Raw genomic sequence first — 13,675 nt, 5'->3', positions numbered from 1 at the left:
ACTTAGCCCGAGTTGTATGCCAGGAAAGCCAGCTGGTCCTCCTGCTAAGGTCATGAGCCTCAACCAAGGGGGGTGTGGTTTCCTGAGGCTGAGGACACACTGACTTCACAGCAGGGCATCCTGGTAAGTTAAGGAGAGGAATTCCTTTGAATAATGTTAAATACATTATCTATTTGGCTATAAGTAAAAGTATGTTACTTATTTTGTTCTAAGGTTGCTGTATAACTTACAGTTGCACCGTCATTTCTTTATAGTGCCTTTCTGTTGAGTTTACGTTATTTTGGAGAGAAATCATTAGATTTTATGATTAAGGTTCAAGATTAAGGCCAACCTACTCTATCAATTCTCTTATCCCATAATACATACACACACTCAGTTCAGACAGACAACCCCCCCACCACATACGCACACAAAATCTCTGGATGAAAAGGGGAGAAAAACCAAGGTAGACAGCTTTCTAGAGCATCAGCTGTTCTCCTATCTATAAGAAGCTGAATAAGCCAAGGTTATGACTCCTCCCCTTCTCCTGCCCTGAACTAAACACAGTTTCATTCTAAGGACCTTACTTCGTGTCCTAGACAAAACAGGATCAGTATGGGTTAGTATGAGTTGATTCTGCCAGTTTAACAGGAAAATAACAAGAACCAAAGATCTGTCTAAATTTGTTCCTGGCAAAGGCAATATTTGAGATATTTTTTATTTTTAAAAAGATATTATCTAATTGATACACATTCCACAAGTAGCTCTCTAAAGTGGTAAAATTCACTTTTCTTTGTGTATCTCTGTGTGAGTAGTTACTGTATTTGCAGGATTTTGGTTAATTATTGTGAAAGTTATATTTCCATTATATATGTTTTTCTTTTCTTTCTGCCTTCTCAAAAGTTCTCCTTTAAGGCAGAAACTTTCCATTCTTGGTTTCATCCAAAAGACAAATATTTCTGGGAAAACACCACATTTAAGCTATTCAGCAATTCTGATGTTATGTAACTGACCACACTAAGAGTTTCAATTAACTTTGGTTACATTTTACTGAAGAGTGTCACAGAATAGAATAACTGGTGATAATTAAAAAAAAACTTTTGGATGTTTTTAAACAGGGGAAATCCTTTTAAATGTGTGTATCGTTTTGTGATAATGAGAGAAGGTAAATCTTTTGTCATTTGAGGTATTCTAAAGCACACTGAACTGTATTCCAAGACTGATTTTAGTGTGTTTGAGAATTATTAGTGGCAGTAAGTTTTCCTTTCAGCGTTAGTTTCCATAACCCAAGCTCTCCCAGTTTTCCTTTCCCCCTTGCTCTTGTCTTTTGTTACTTTTGATTGGTCGTCTTCAGTTGTGGGCACATTTTGAGACAGTTTAGACTCTGCGTCTCTTCCACTGAGGAAAAATCATGTGCGTTCATGGTTTCAAACAACTTCCTGTAAGTACTAACTTGCAACTCACTTCCTTCATTTCTAGTCTTTATCTTTTCTTCCTATCACTTCAATATCTCTATTTTCTTTCTCCCCAGAACTGAACTGATCATATTTTCCCCCATAGGAGAATGTCCTTCCCATTTTCTCTCTATTTTCACGTCTCCACCACAATCCCAGCGTCCCAGTCTTAAAACCCTGCAGGTTTTTTTTTTCTTTTCTTTCCCTCCTCATTTACTTGCAACATGCTGCCTATCCTCAAGTTGCAACATTTATTTTTCCAAAATATCACTCAGACTCATTTCTTTATTTCAAAACCCTTATCTCAGCCTAGGTGTTAATTATTTGGCACATACATGACTATAATAGCTTCCTATCAGATGGCTCTACCTCTCTGCTTTCTTCCCTCTAAGCTATCCTTTGGACAAGTATTAGAATCATCTTGTTCACACTCTTTTATCATTTCAATTTCCTCTTAAGAACAATTCGGGAATCTCCACCGACTACCTTCTTTATCCAAACCTCATTTCCCTGGACTACATGAGCCACTTTTCCAAGCAAATATCATCCTTTGAAGCTTTCATTCTCTCTATAGGAAGATCTTCCTTTCTTCCTTCCAGTTCATATTTTTCTTTTTCTTCAAAGCTAGTGGTTAACACAGTCTTAATAAAAACCGTAATTATCTGCAAGTCCTTTAAGGGTGCTCACCACGTGGCTAATTTTCTCAGTGTCCTCTCAGAGACACGTTGCTCAGTGTGCCCTGTTCTCTAAATCTGTACCTGCTGGTCTGTGGCTTCGTAAAGTCATTTTTCGTTTATTCCCTTTGTTCTTTTTCTGCTTTTAGAGTATGAGCAACTTTAAGGTAGAGGTAATATCTAAGATTTATTTATATTACTCAGCAACAATTACTAAGCGTTTGCCGAATTTACAGCATGACATTCATCTATGTATCACTCTATCAGTAGATCAAATAGTTATTTATTTAGCATCTACTATGTGCTAGGCACTGTGTGAGGTGCTAGAGTACAGGGATGAGAAAAAAACTAACATTACCTCTACCTTCATAGAGTTTGGGGGAAATCTGTATTTATCAAATAATCATACAGTTCAGTGAAAAATTACAACTGTGATAGAGCTACAAAGGGAGGAACATGGTGCCATGAGAGCACATAAGAGGGGGATTTAGCCCAAGTGGGAGAGGAGAAGAGGGAAGGATGTTCCCCAAAAGAGGGAATCACATGAGTAAAGGCTCTGTGATGTGGGGAGCCAGATACGTTCAAGACATTGAAAGAAGACTGGGGTCACTGAGTCCAGAGAATGTACATAAAGTAAAGTGGAAGGGGCCCACCTGGGCAAGGCCTTATAGAATATGAAAAGGATTTAGGTTTTTATCCTTAAAAATGGGGAGCTACTGGAGGGATTTAAGGATAGGAGGTGATGGTATGGTGATTGGAAAAGATTACTCTGATCCCTGTGTGGAGGTAGTTTGAGGTGGGAAAGGATGCAGAGCACAGTTTCTTCCTGTGCCATGTAGCAACTCAGTAAATGTCGCTCATTGACTAACCAGTTTGTGGGGCTTATGGGGCTTCTTTGTAACACGAAGTTTTAGCTTCAGGCTGCAAAATCTTGAACTACTCAATCTATAGGTCTGATTTTTAAAGTAGTCAGTCTCTTGTAGCTTTTGCAATGTGTTAACTTGACACCATCATCATCGTCATCAACATTATTAACTATGGTGCCAAAGGCTTGATGTGGATTATTTCATTTAACCCTCACTATGAGCTAATGAGGAAGGTGTTTATATCCCTATTTTTTGTAGACTTAGAGATGAGATCTTGCCTCAGAGAGAAGTGATGGATCAGGACTCAAATCTAGGTGTCTCTGACTACATTGTCGTCATTCTAGCTACTATGTTCTAACAGGTCTAATTTAGTGGGGTTTTCAGTACTACTTCAACACCATTATTATGGAAAAAGGAGGTTCCTTTAGCCCTGAAACAAGATATGATTTGGCTAATTGCACAGTAACTCCTTCCAGAATCTTGGTTAAAGCCCTTCATGGCATCAGGTCACCTGTCTCCCATTTTGTAGAATGTTTTATTGTATGTCACAGAGACCTGGCATTATGTCCGAGCTGATTGTTCTCTGTTTTGATCTTTTCAACCATGTGAACACATTTCTGGATGTCCTTTTTTCTTTACAGAAATCTATAATTAGATGAACTTATAATGCTTATTAGCCCAAGTTACAAATAGTATTCCAGTAACCAACTTCCTCCTCAGGAAAGCATCATCAACAATTAAGAGTAACCAAAAAGGAGCCCTTCAAGATGGCGGAGGAGTTAGACATGGAGATCATCTTCCTCCCCACAAATACATCAGAAATAAATCTACATGTGGAACAACTCCTACAGAACACCTACTGAATGCTGGCCAAAGACCTCAGACTTCCCAAAAGATATATATTTTTTTTTCCTTTTTCTCTTTTTTGTCTGTGTGTATGTGTATGCTTCTTTGTGTGAGTTTGTCTGCATAGCTTTGCTTTTACCACTTGTCTTAGGGTTCTGTCTGTCCGTTTTTTTGGTTTTTTTTTTTTTAGTATAGTTTTTAACACTTGTTATCACTGGTGGATTTCTTTTTGGTTTGGTTGCTCTCTTCTTTCTTTCTTTATATTATTACTTAAAAGCTTTTTTTATTTTTCATAATTTAATTTTTTTTAACTTTAATAACTTTATTTTATTTATTTTTTTCTTTCTTTCTTTCTTTTTTTCTCCCTTTGCTTCTGAGCCGGGTGGCTGACAGGGTCTTGGTGCTCCAGCTGGATGTCAGGCCTGTGCTTCTGAGGTGGGAGAGCTGAATTCAGGACATTGGTCCACCAGAGAACTCTCAGCTCCACATAATATCAAACAGTGAAAGCTCTCCCAGAGATCTCCATCTCAACACTAAGACCCAGATCTGGATGGAAAAAGATATTCCATGCAAGTGGAAATCAAAAGAAAGCTGGAGTAGCAATTCTCATATCAGACAAAATAGAATCTAAAATAAAGACTATGGGCTTCCCTGGTGGTGCAGTGGTTGAGAGTCCGCCTGCCGATGCAGGGGACACGGGTTCGTGCACCGGTCCAGGAAGAACCCACATGCTGCGGAGCGGTTGGGCCTGTGAGTCATGGCCACTGAGCCTGCACGTCCAGAGTCTATGCTCCACAACGGGAGAGGCCACAACAGTGAGAGGCCCGCGTACAGCAAGAAAAATAAATAAATAAATAAATAAATAAAGACTATTACAAGAGACAAAGAAGGGCACTACGTAATGATCAAGGGATCAATCCAATAAGAAGATATAACAATTGTAAATATTTATGCACCTCAATACATAAGGCAAGTGCTAACAGCCATAAAAAGGGAAATCGACAGTAACACAGTATTAGTAGGGGACTTTGACACTCCACTTTCACCAATAGGCAGATTATCCAAAATGAAAACAAATAAGGAAACACAAGCTTTAAATGATACATTAAACAAGATGGACTTAATTGATATTTATCAGACATTCCATCCAAAAACAACAGAATACACTTTCTTCTCAAGTGCTCATGGAACATTCTCCAGGAGAGATCATATCCTGGGTCACAAATCAAGCCTTGGTAAATTTAAGAAAATTGAAACCATCAAGTGTCTTTTCTGACCACAATGCTATGAGACTAGATATCAATTACAGGAAAAATCTGTAAAAAATACAAACACATGGAGGCTAAACAATACACTACTAAATAACCAACAGATCACTGAAGAAAGCAAAGAGGAAATCAAAAAATACCTAGAAACAAATGACAATGAAAACACGACAACCCAAAACTTATGGGATGCAGCAAAAGCAGTTCTAAGAGGGAAGTTTGTAGCAATACAATCCTACCTCAAGAAATAAGAAACATCTCAAATAAACAACCTAACCTTACACCTAGAGCAATTAGAGAAAGAAGAACAAAAAAACCCCCAAGTTAGCAGAAGGAGAGAAACCATAATGATCAGAAATAAATGAAAAAGAAATGAAGGAAACAATAGCAAAGATCAATAAAACTAAAAGCTGGTTCTTTGAGAAGATAAACAAAATTGATAAATCATTAGCCAGACTCATCAAGAAAAAGAGGGAGAAGATTCAAATCAATAGAATTAGAAATGAAAAAGGGGAGGTAACAACTGACACTGCAGAAATACAAAGGATCATGAGTGATTACTACAAGCAACTGTGTGCCAATAAAATGGACAACATGGAAGAAATAGACAAATTCTCAGAAAAGCATAACCTTCTGTGACTGAACCAGGAAGGAATAGAAAATATAAACAGACCAATCACAAACACTGAATTTGAGACTGTGATTAAAAATCTTCCAACAAACAATAGCCCAGAATTTCACAGGCAAATTCTATCAAACATTTAGAGAAGAACCAACACCTCTCCTTCTCAAACTCTTCCAAAATATAGCAGAGGGAGGAACACTTCCAAACTCATTCTATGAGGCCACCATCACCCTGATACCAAAACCAGACAAAGATGTCAGTCCAATATCTCTGCTGAACATAGATGCAAAAATCCTCAACAAAATACTAGCAAACAGAATCCAACAGCACATTAAAAGGATCATACACCATGATCAAGTGGGGTTTATCCCAGGAATGCAAGGATTCTTCAATATATGCAAATCAATCAGTGTGATAAAGCATATTAACAAATTGAAGGAGAAAAACCATATGATCATCTCAATATTAAATGTAAGGCCAGACACTATAAAACGCTTAGAGGAAAACATAGGGAGAACACTCTATGACATAAATCACAGCAAGATCCTTTTTGACCCACCTCCTAGACAAATGGAAATAAACCAAAAAATAAGCAAATGGGACCAAATGAAACTTAAAAGATTTTGCAGAGCAAAGGAAACCATAAACAAGATAAAAAGACAACCCTCAGAATGGGAGAAAATATTTGTAAACGAAGCAACAGACAAAGGATTAATCTCCAAAATTTACAAGCAGCTCAATAAGAACCCACTCCAAAAAATGGGCAGAAGACCTAAATAGACATTTCTCCAAAGAAGATATACAGATTGCCAACAAACACATGAAAGGATGCTCAACATCACTAATCATTAGAGAAATGCAAATCAAAACTACAATGAGGTATCACCTCACACCAGTCTGAATGGCCATCATCAAAAAATCTACAAACAATAAATGCTGGAGAGGGTGTGGAGAAAAGGGAACCCTCTTGCACTGTTGGTGGGAATGTAAATTGATACAGCCACTATGGAGAACAGTATGGAGGTTCCTTAAAAAACCAAAAATAGAACTACCATATGACCCAGCAATCCCACTACTGGGCATATTCCCTGAGAAAACCAGAATTCAAAAAGAGTCATGTACCACAATGTTCATTGCAGCTCTATTTACAATCGCCAGGACATGGAAGCAACCTAAGTGTCCATCAACAGATGAATGGATAAAGAAGATGTGGCACATATATACAATGGAATATTACTCAGCCATATAAAGATATGAAATTGAGTTATTTGTGGTGAGGTGGATGGACCTAGAGTCTGTCATACAGAGTGAAGTAAGTCAGGAAGAGAAAAGCAAATACTGTATGCTAACACATAGATATGGAATCTAAAAAGAAACAAACAAAAAACAAACGGTTCTGAAGAACCTAGGGGCAGGGCAGGGATAAAGATGCAGACTTAGAGAATGGACTTGAGGACACGGGGACGGGGAAGGGTAAGCTGGGACAAAGTGAGAGCGTGGCATGGACATATATACAGTACCAAATGTCAAATCGATAGCTAGTGGGAAGCAGCCGCATAGCACATGGAGATCAACTTGGTGCTCTGTTACCACCTAGAGGGATGGGATAAGGAGGGTGGGAGGGAGATGCAAGAGGGAGGAGATATGGAGATATATGTATATGTGTGGCTGATTCAGTTTGTTATAAAGCAGAAACTAACACACCATTGTAGAGCAATTATACTCCAATAAAGATTAAAAAAATATATCTTCAAGTTGAAATAAAGGAGTAACCACCAACAATTGGTAAACTATTAGTTGAAAAGTGTTTGTCATCGTGGCCAGAGTAGTCCTGTGCCTTTGGCCTGCCATCTGTGGAGTGCTATTTATGTTTCTTCTGTCTCCATTTTCTGCCCCCTAGGGCAGCCTCTACTCTAGTTGTAGTAGGTCCAACTAAAATTGACTTGTCATTTGCTTGCCTAAATAAAAAACCCCTAATAGAGAACTGAAAAATTTTAACTTATACTTCATAGTATCTCTGTGATAATTAGTAAAAATCACTTTGGGCTCTCAGAAGATAGAAGCAACTGTCTACTGCTTTAAGAGTGTTTGGAGGACTGGCCATCTGTAACCAAGCATGGCTGGCTCCTTACCCTTTGCAAAGCAAGGTTGAAAGTTCAAGCAAAGTATAGGTGAATGGGGGCAACCCCAGTTAGCAGAGCTAGAAACAACCATAGCAGGATGCCTGGCTGATAGTGGGAAGCTGAAGATGGAAAGTTAATGAGCAACACAGCCTATAAGCCTTAGGAGTAGGGAGAAGCATTTCATAGGGATGCTGGAAGGATTAAGCAGTTTGCATTTTGACAAACCTTTGATATTGTTAGGGGAAGGAGTTAAGAAGCAAATAAGTAACTTATTTGCTTATGTCCTCCACCAAACGTTTTTTTGGGGACCTACAGACAGCTAAAGGTATAGTTTGTGAATAAAATGTTGCAAAATGGCTATTGTCAATTCCATTCAAAAGTGGGAAAGGTTTTCAAACTTATCTGTTCAGGTGAGGTCTTTAAGGAAGTAGAAGCAATATGCACTCAGCAGTCCTAACACATGGAAGGAGAATCCTGACCTCTCAATTATTTAGCTTTTTTCACTTAGCTGCTGTTGTTATTATTATTACTAATGCTCTCTTAGGACTGTTTTCCTCTGTACTTTTAACTGGGAGCAGGATATCATAGGCTGGCATTGAGTTTGAGGACAAAGCCATGGCCTTCCCATTTCATACCATCTTATGCGGATATTGCCATCTTTCAGGCAAGTTCTTAACTACTTATTTCCAAGTCCAGCGTCTGTTATACTTGCACTGCTCTTACTTCTCTGTCATGCAGTACAATCTATTACCTAAGCAGACATCTAAAGAACATGCAGATTGCAAACCAAATGCAGTAAATGAATACAGAATTATATTAAAGGGAAAGAGTGTGGGGTTAGGGAGGGAAGGAGATATATTTTTATTCAAGGCCCCCTATGTTCCAAGCACTCTATTAGGTGCTTTATATAGCATAGTTTATTCTGTTAGATACTTTATATAGGATAGTTTTTTTGACACTCATGATAAGCATGAAAGGAAACAGATGAGGACACCAAACCTGTGAGAAGTGAGGGTCAAACTCTTGGTTGACATATTGTCTAGAGCTGGGATTCAAATCCTGGCTCTTCGATGCCAAATGTCTCATCATTTACCCAGGCACATAAGTATTACTACATGTCAACCTATGTACATAAGTATACTGTCATAATTTTTATATTTTTCTTGCAGCCAGAGATGTAGAATAAAATCTAGAAAAGCGTGGTGTCATAGAAGCCAATGAATAAATAAATGAATAAATGGAGTATATAAACTACGTATTTCCACTTCTAGATAGATTCTCTTAAAGAACCTGCACACCAGCTTCTTACGTTTGCTCTTACAAGTTCTCTATTTATTGGCTCTGCTGAAACTGTAGAGCAAGAAAGCTTTTTTTTTTTTCCTTTAGTTTGGGGTTCTTCCACACCTCTTCCTTTTTCCTGTTATATCCTAAGAATCTTCTATTGCTACTGACTGTCAGTCATCACCAAATATGGCAACATAAAACTATTCCTAGCAACGTCCTAATGCTTTAAGTATAGATCTCTTCTGATCTCCTTCACCTCCCCCTCAACGTTAACAAATTTTCAAGTGTACTGTGAACTATAAGCACAATACTGTACAGTAGATCTCTAGCACTTTTTTTTTTTTGCTACCATGCAACAAAACCTTTATCTAGCACTTTTTAATCTTGCGTAACTGAAACTCAATACATATTGAAAAGCAGTTCCTTATTTCTCCCTCCCCCACCCCCCGGCAACCACCTTTCTACTTTCTGCTTCTGCCACTTTGATTACTTTAGATGCCTCATCTAAGTGGAATCATGCAGTATTTGTCCTTCTGTGACTGGCTTATTTTACTTAGCATAATGTCCTCCAGGTTCATCTGTGTTCTCACACATACAGGATGCCCTCCTTTCTTTAAGGCTGAATAATATTCCATTGTCTGTATATACCACATCTTCGTTTTTGTTTTTTTTTATATTAACTCTTATTGGAGTATAGTTGCTTTACAATGTTGTGTTAGTTTCTGCTGTACAGCAAAGTGAATCAGCTGTATGTATACACATATCCCCTCTTTTTTGGATTTCCTTCCCATTTAGGTCACCACAGAGCATTGAGTAGAGTTCCCTGTGCTATACAGTAGGCTCTCATTAGTTATCTTTTTCATACATAGTAGTGTATATATGTCAATCTCAATCTCCCAATTCATCCCCTCCTTCCCCCCTGGTATCCATATGTTTGTTCTCTACATCTGTGTCTCTATTTCTGCTTTGCAAATAAGTTCATCTGTACCATTTTTCTAGATTCCGCATATAAATTATATTATATGATAGTTGTTTTTCTGTCTTTCTTCACTCTGTATGACAGTCTCTAGGTCCATCCACATCTCTGCAAATGGCACAATCTCGTTCTTTTTATGGCTGAGTAATATTCCATTGTATATATGTACCACATTTTCTTTATCCATTCATCCATTGATGGACATTTAGTTTGTTTCCACATCTTGGCTATTATGCATAGTGTTACAATGAATGTGGGAGCACTCAGGTCGTTTTGAGATCTTGACTTAAATTCTTTTGGATAAATACCCAGTAGTGGGATTGCTGGATCATATGGTAGTTCTATTCTTAATTTATTGAGGAACTTCCACATTGTTTTCTGTAATGGCTGTACCAATTAACATTCTTACCAAGAGTTTCCTTTTCTCTACATCCTGGTCAACATTTGTGGGGTTTTTTTTTTGTCTGTGGTTTTTTTTTTGTTGTTGTTGTTTTGCTTTTTAAAGTAATGGCCATCCTAAGAGGTGTGAGCTGATATCTTATTGTGGTTTTGATTTGCATTTCCCTGATGATTAGTCATGTTGAGCCTCTTTTCACATAATGCTGACCCATTTGTACAGCTTTGGAGAAATTTTTTTTAGGTCCTTCGCCCATCTTAAAATTCAGTTATTATTATTATTTGGTATTGAGTGTAGGAGCTCCTTATATATTATGGATATATATTACGGATATTAACTCTTTATCAGATATGTTGTTTGCAGATATTTTCTCCCATACCATAGGTTGCCTTTTCACTCTGTTATAATTGTTTGCTGTGCAGAAGCTTTGTAGTTTCATGTAGTCTCACTACATGATTTTGATGTCATATCCATGCTTTTGATGTCATATCCATGAAATCATTGCAGACAGCAATGCTATGAAGCTTTTCCCCTATGTATTCTTCTAGGAGTTTTATAGTTTCAAGTCTTTAGTTTATTCTGAGTTGACTTTTGTGTATGGTGTAATATAAGTGTTCAATTTCATTCTTTTGCATGTGGATATCCAGTTTTCCCAGCACTGTGTGTTGAAACTTGTCAGAACTAATAAATGCATTGAGTAAAGTTGCAGCATTTAAAATCAATATATACAAATCAGTTGCATTTATATACATTAATAATGAATAATCTGAAAATGAAATTAAGAAAACAGTCCCACTTACAATAGTATTGAAAAGAATAAAATGCCTAGGAATAAACTTAACCAAGGAGTTCAAAGACTTGTATGCTGAAAAGTACGAACATTGCTGATATCCTTTTAACAAAACTTGACCTGTTCTCTAAGGGCCATGCTAGATCATGGGTAGATTAATCTGGTAACTAAATTCAAACTTAGTTATAAATGGCTTACTGGTTTATCCTTCCCACATATTGACCAGAAGTATTTTAACCCAAAAGTATGTGTAATAAGGTAATACTGACTTGAGCTGCCTGCATGTGGAATATTTTAAAATAAATATTTAAAAATTATAAACTGCAACACTTGATTGCTGTATCTAAAACCAACCTTTCTTTGTGGATCAACATTTGGATAAAATCATGTACATTATCAGGTATAAATACAAGTAGTCATTCAGAGAAAACCTCTCTGAAATTATTCAGCAAGAAGACATCATTTTAGATTTCCCCACATTGCATGCGTACAACTTTTCAGTGAGTCTGGGAAAATGCAGTTTGGGAGGAAGTGCAGTAATAATGAGGGAATGGAGCTTTTTCTGATCATGTGCTAGGTGTTTTGTATATAAGTTCCATTTAATCCTTTTTCAAACTCTATAAGATCGATGTTTGTCCCATTTTACAGATAAGGAAATGAAAGCCCAGGGAAGTAGCACCCAAGTTCACTCTTAATGTAAAACCAGGATTTGAAGTTGTATCTGCTGGAAGCCTGTTTTTCCCTTACACACCAGGTGACCAGCCTGGGAATTGGTGGAGTAGAGAGGAGGCTGAGGAGATATGAAACCTGAGTGGAGCCTTGTGAGTTATAAGCTGCCCTGTCCAGGAGGGCTTCCCCGGAGGGGCGTGGTTGAAGAAACTTCTCGATATACCTGGAGTGGAAAACTTTAAGGAGTGATCTCCAAATTCACAGCTAAAAATCAGGTTAAAGTAGTGGTGAAATTAATCTTATGGGTTCCTTAACTGTCCCCAGGTGCATCTTGTGTACTTCAAGATCACTGAATAGGGGTGGTCCTGGGGGCTGAGGATGGCTTAAGAAGCAGGGAGGTAGGTCTTCCACACCATTTCCTCTGGACACTGGGGACACTCTATCCTGGTGGTCACAGAAGGGTCTAGTTTATGTGTTTTTTTAAAATAGAAATGATCATTTCCGTTTTATAAAAAGAGTGTCCTGTCTCTCCACAGTTACTGAGCCCCGTAGGTTCTGGTTGTATGTGGGGAACTTTGCTGAGTGACTTGAAGATGTTCAAGTGTCCAAAGATTTTTTTTTTCCTTGATATGGCCTCACTGTCATTTATTTTGCTCTCCTGGGTACATCAGTACACTTGATTCTCTAGCTTTTCAGTTCGTAATGTATTTATTATTAACCAAAGCCCAGCCTTATGCCTTAGCATGGCAATTAGTGAGAGGCCTTTCTTTAAAAAAAATTTAAAGGCGACTAAATCCATTTAGGGCTGAATAGTATAAAAGACATGAGCCCTAAACGTTTTTGCAATTGGCATGGAATTGTCACGTGCCAAAGTTTGATTATATTATCATCTGGTATCTTGCTGTTGATTTACTTTCTGTTAGGACAAAACTCCCTCTGGCAGTCTCCTCATGAATGGCTCTTTCCCTGCAGTTATTATCCCACTGTGTCCCTACAGTACAGACAACTCAACCCATGGTGATGAGTCACAAAGACTCACAGAACCTCCGGGGCCACTGGTGGCCCCATTTCCAAGCTGTCAGTCTCAGCAAAACCCTTTCCTGCTTTGTCCCTTTCCCTCCCACTATGGCCAGTTACAGTTGGATGAGCCTTTATCGTATGGGTGGTAGAAAGAAGTCCAGAGCCATTTCTTGTTGACGGTGTGCTGATGCAGGACAGGGGCAGCCTTGGGCATGGGTTTTGGAATACTCTCTGACCAATTCTTTTCTTGTCCTAAGGAAAAACTTCCGGGCTTCTAGTATTGCCACTCTCATTGGGGTCGCCCTGATTGAATCTAAATTCAACAGGTAACAGGCAGATAATAGACGTTTTTCTGACCGCCTCCTCCCATCCTTTTTTGCACCTCCCCTTCCCCCTTTGAGCGAAGGAAAGGAGAAACACACTTGATTCCTCATACCACACCCGGATCTTTTTTGGCACCTGGTGGCCAATCAGGAAAACCTGATCCACTTGAAAGGGTAGTTGTCTGCCGATCACTATCAGAGCTGGAGAAATCACTGTGCGCTAAGCTAACTTTATCCATGGGATTTCAGAGATGGAGAGTGTGCTCCTAAGCACAAACAGGAAAGCCTGACATCACGGAGCGGCGGAGTGGCGTGGGGAGGAGTCTGCGGCGCCCTCGCTCGCTCGCTCGCCGCGCTCCCTTTGTGGACGAGTCGCGCGCACCG

General features: G+C 38.6%; 1 protein-coding gene across 2 annotated transcripts in view; it reads left to right on the top strand.

Moving 5' to 3' along the window:
* The window catches only part of RGL1 (ral guanine nucleotide dissociation stimulator like 1), a 271,255-nt gene that overhangs the window by 128,749 nt on the left and 128,831 nt on the right, over window positions 1-13,675 (top strand). The window lies entirely within an intron of this gene.

This window comes from Neophocaena asiaeorientalis, unplaced genomic scaffold (genome assembly GCF_003031525.2).
Source record: "Neophocaena asiaeorientalis asiaeorientalis breed wild unplaced genomic scaffold, Neophocaena_asiaeorientalis_V1.1 scaffold119, whole genome shotgun sequence".
Classification (NCBI taxonomy): domain Eukaryota; kingdom Metazoa; phylum Chordata; class Mammalia; order Artiodactyla; family Phocoenidae; genus Neophocaena; species Neophocaena asiaeorientalis.
Note: the sequence above shows the minus strand (reverse complement) of the source record. Positions and strands in the feature narration are given on the sequence as shown.